This window comes from Maniola hyperantus, chromosome 13 (assembly GCF_902806685.2).
Source record: "Maniola hyperantus chromosome 13, iAphHyp1.2, whole genome shotgun sequence".
Classification (NCBI taxonomy): Eukaryota; Metazoa; Arthropoda; class Insecta; order Lepidoptera; family Nymphalidae; genus Maniola; species Maniola hyperantus.
The window spans coordinates 1-5,306 of NC_048548.1; positions in this window are offsets into that span (position 1 = coordinate 1).

The window sequence follows — 5,306 nt, forward strand, 5'->3', positions numbered from 1 at the left end:
AACTAACCTAACCTAACCTAACCTAACCTAACCTAACCTAACCTAACCTAACCTAACCTAACCTAACCTAACCTAACCTAACCTAACCTAACCTAACCTAACCTAACCTAACCTAACCTAACCTAACCTAACCTAACCTAACCTAACCTAACCTAACCTAACCTAACCTAACCTAACCTAACCTAACCTAACCTAACCTAACCTAACCTAACCTAACCTAACCTAACCTAACCTAACCTAACCTAACCTAACCTAACCTAACCTAACCTAACCTAACCTAACCTAACCTAACCTAACCTAACCTAACCTAACCTAACCTAACCTAACCTAACCTAACCTAACCTAACCTAACCTAACCTAACCTAACCTAACCTAACCTAACCTAACCTAACCTAACCTAACCTAACCTAACCTAACCTAACCTAACCTAACCTAACCTAACCTAACCTAACCTAACCTAACCTAACCTAACCTAACCTAACCTAACCTAACCTAACCTAACCTAACCTAACCTAACCTAACCTAACCTAACCTAACCTAACCTAACCTAACCTAACCTAACCTAACCTAACCTAACCTAACCTAACCTAACCTAACCTAACCGCACGTAACCTAACCGCACGTAACCTAACCGCACGTAACCTAACCGCACGTAACCTAACCGCACGTAACCTAACCGCACGTAACCTAACCGCACGTAACCTAACCGCACGTAACCTAACCGCACGTAACCTAACCGCACGTAACCTAACCGCACGTAACCTAACCGCACGTAACCTAACCGCACGTAACCTAACCGCACGTAACCTAACCGCACGTAACCTAACCGCACGTAACCTAACCGCACGTAACCTAACCGCACGTAACCTAACCGCACGTAACCTAACCGCACGTAACCTAACCGCACGTAACCTAACCGCACGTAACCTAACCGCACGTAACCTAACCGCACGTAACCTAACCGCACGTAACCTAACCGCACGTAACCTAACCGCACGTAACCTAACCGCACGTAACCTAACCGCACGTAACCTAACCGCACGTAACCTAACCGCACGTAACCTAACCGCACGTAACCTAACCGCACGTAACCTAACCGCACGTAACCTAACCGCACGTAACCTAACCGCACGTAACCTAACCGCACGTAACCTAACCGCACGTAACCTAACCGCACGTAACCTAACCGCACGTAACCTAACCGCACGTAACCTAACCGCACGTAACCTAACCGCACGTAACCTAACCGCACGTAACCTAACCGCACGTAACCTAACCGCACGTAACCTAACCGCACGTAACCTAACCGCACGTAACCTAACCGCACGTAACCTAACCGCACGTAACCTAACCGCACGTAACCTAACCGCACGTAACCTAACCGCACGTAACCTAACCGCACGTAACCTAACCGCACGTAACCTAACCGCACGTAACCTAACCGCACGTAACCTAACCGCACGTAACCTAACCGCACGTAACCTAACCGCACGTAACCTAACCGCACGTAACCTAACCGCACGTAACCTAACCGCACGTAACCTAACCGCACGTAACCTAACCGCACGTAACCTAACCGCACGTAACCTAACCGCACGTAACCTAACCGCACGTAACCTAACCGCACGTAACCTAACCGCACGTAACCTAACCGCACGTAACCTAACCGCACGTAACCTAACCGCACGTAACCTAACCGCACGTAACCTAACCGCACGTAACCTAACCGCACGTAACCTAACCGCACGTAACCTAACGGTTGTGTTGTGTGGCCAAGTTTTACCAACTTAACTGTGCGGTTTTTTTTCGTACATGTTGTATGTAGTTCGCTACACGTTATATTGGTCAAGCATATCTCGGTAATTAGTGGGGTTTGGGCATACGTTTAAAGCTTGTTGCTTTATTTGTTAACTTGGCTTATATTACTTCTGAATTTATCAGCGGGCACGGCAGTGGCTCCGCCAAGACGAGCCAAACTAAAGGACGGGGCACTACGTACGTACCTTTTATCGAAGCGTTTCGTCGTATTTTCGAGCATGTAGTCCCGTTGTCCCCGTTAGCCGTATCCCCGTTAACGGGGACATCGGGATTTGAATAAAATTATTAAAAACTTATCCCGTTGTCCCCGTTGTCATTTCCGTTTAACGGGGACATCGGGATTTGAATAAAATTATTAAAAACTTATCCCGTTGTCCCCGTTATAAATTCCCCTTCAACGGGGACTGCGGTAAATGAACAAAATTGTTAAAAACTCTTTCCGTTGTTTTCGTACTCTGCCCCCTTTGACAGTATCCGAGAGTCGACATTATTATTTAATTAAACTAAGTACCTAGGTACCATATACACAGTTTTTTCACTGTAATGAAATCGTTTAGTAAAAACCATAAACACGGAGGTGTTTAGCTTTAAATTATCTTCTTCTTCTTATATCTGTCGCAGGTATATTGTCAAAGTAGTGATATTATAAGTAAACGGTAGATTGTCAATCGACTTCATTTTTTACAATTTAACGGCCTGGTTTTAGTGGTATTGTAATATCACGGGATCATATCACTGCTTTGACAATATACCTGCGACATATACACGCTGAAATTTTAATGGTTGTTTTCCCCAAAACAAAATGACTGTGTTGTGGTATTACAATCGATTTATAAATATAAAAAATTATTAGAGTCAAAAATGACAAATTTACAATCGAGAAAAGACCTCGAGAGAGACCTCGAACCAATAGTGATACCACGTGCGTGCACACTAGTTTATGCCATATCACTACGCGCGAGAGCTTATTTTGCTCGAAACTTTTTCACTTTATTGACAGCGCGGTTCGAGTGGATGTACCTACCCACTATTCACGTTACATCTAGGGAGGTACTACTGTTTCTCATACTTTAGAGTTGTTGATTTTTTTAAATTATTTCAAGACAAAAACATTTGTATTTTTTAAGTTTAACTCAAAATTTCCATAGTACTACTGAGGGCAAATCGTTCTGCTGCGGGAAGACAAACACTAAAATTTCACCGTGTATATAGAAATATCACTCACTCACTGAAGTGAAAATTGACATTTAGGTTATTAAGTTTAAATAATAAAAATCTGTATAAGTCAGTTTGGGAAATTCCCCTCGTAAGGGTGGTAAAATAGTTTTATAGAGAAGTTTTAAATATTTTTATTTTAACTTGCAATTTGAAACGTAAGTTCTTTCTAGGGGGTAGGTATCAGATAAGAAGATTCCCCCCTATGGGGATGAAAGGGGCGTCAATGGTTGTATGAAAGTCCTATGTTTTTGAAGTTAGAGACGTGAAAATTGTCATTTAGGTTACTAGCTTTAAATAATAAAATCTGTATAAATCATTTTAGATAATCCCGCGACTTCGTCCGCGTAAAATTTCTGGTTCCTCATGAGATCAGAAATTTTCCCGCTGCAAAAGGCGTCACTAACCTTAAGGCACAGAACCCAGAATACCTAAATGCCAATTTTCATATCTCTTACTTCAAAAACATAAGTTTTTCATGTAACCTTTCAACCCCCATTTCACCCCCTTAGAAGTGTATTTTCGCAAAATCTTTCTTTATCAGATACTTTTTTTTTTAAATTACCAACATAAAGAATGTTTAACAAATCTAATTTAGACACAGCAAAAAACCACGAAGGTTTAAAAAGTGTGTCATTCCGTCTATTTCTTAATACATAATAATAGTGCTTCTATAAACAATTTACATTGTTTATAGAAGCACTTTTACATTACATTTGACACAAAAACTTACCCCTTAAAAGAATATTCGCTTACAAAATTTCATCTCCTATTCTACCAACCTTAAGAGGGGAGTTTCCAAAATAACTCAAGCCTATTGGCGATTTTCATACCTGTAACTTCAAAAACGTAGGACTTTCATATAACCTTTTAACTCCAATTTTACCTCTGTAAAAAAATCTCTATGTTTTCGTAAAAGAAATCTTAGATAAGCGTAGGAGTTGCAAGTTTATTACGGTTCCTAGTTTGTCTGTCGTGGAAATCACCGTTTTTTTTGTAACGGAGAATGTTATGTCTAACAAAAATTATATTATTGTAAATATATTGAGAAGCTGCTATAAGAATATCTATTTCCTTAAATTTCTCCCCTAGGGAATCGCGCGGTTTTAAATTATAAATTGCACGTATTGCCCTTTTTTGTAATACGAAATTTTTTCCAATATCTGCTGCTTTACCCCATAGCAAGATTCCGTAAGACTGTGGAATTGACTCTCGGATACTGTTAACGGGGGCAGAGTACGGAAACAACGGAAAGAGTTTTTAACAATTTTATTCATTTACCGCAGTCCCCGTTGAAGGGGAATAGAGAACGGGGACAACGGGATAGATTTTCAATAATTTTATTCAAATACTGTTGTCCCCGTTAAACAGAAACGACAACGGGGACAACGGGATAAGTTTTTAATAATTTAATTCAAATCCCGATGTCCCCGTTAACGGGGATATGGATAACGGGGACAACAGGACTACACCTTTTCGAGCTGTCGTAACTTTGGTTTGGATGACGCTAGAAAGCTAAAATTTTCAGAATAAGGTGTCCTTAGCAAACTTATTCAAATTACTAAGTATCTTAAATACTTTACTTTATTTATTTTTTAATATTATATGTAAAAATAGATTTTAAAAAATATATTTGTTATGGAAGTTATTATTATAGGCTTAACTGTACAATGGACTCCGCAAATCGCAATATTTTGTTTTGCATAACTAATGTACGCGGCGTTTTTGACGCTTAGATTCGTGATGCGTTAATTGAATCGCAGGCTCTTGAAGATAATTAGGATTCTCGCAAACTTATACTCGTAGATAGTTAGCTGACCACTGTCTGCCACTCGACTACAGTTCTAGTGGTTAAGACGTGCGCGTCCTGGTCGGGAGGTCGGGAGGCTGGGAGGTCGGGAGGTCGGGAGGTCGGGAGGTCGGGAGGTTGGGAGGTCGGGAGGTCGGGAGGTCGGGAGGTCGGGAGGTCGGGAGGTCGGGAGGTCGGGAGGTCGGGAGGTCGGGAGGTCGGGAGGTCGGGAGATCAGGAGGTCGGGAGGTCGGGGGTTCAATCTCGAGCACGAACCTCTAACTTTAGGCAGCCACGTTCGTTTTAAGCAATTAAATGTGACTTACTTTAACGGAGAAAGAAAACATCGTGAGGAAACCTACATGCCTGAGAGTTCTCCGTAATGTTCTCAAATGTGTGTAAAGTCTTCCAATCCGCAGTTGGCCAGCGTGGTGGACAATGGCTGAGTGTACAGAGATGAGACCCGTGCTTTGTATTGAGCTGG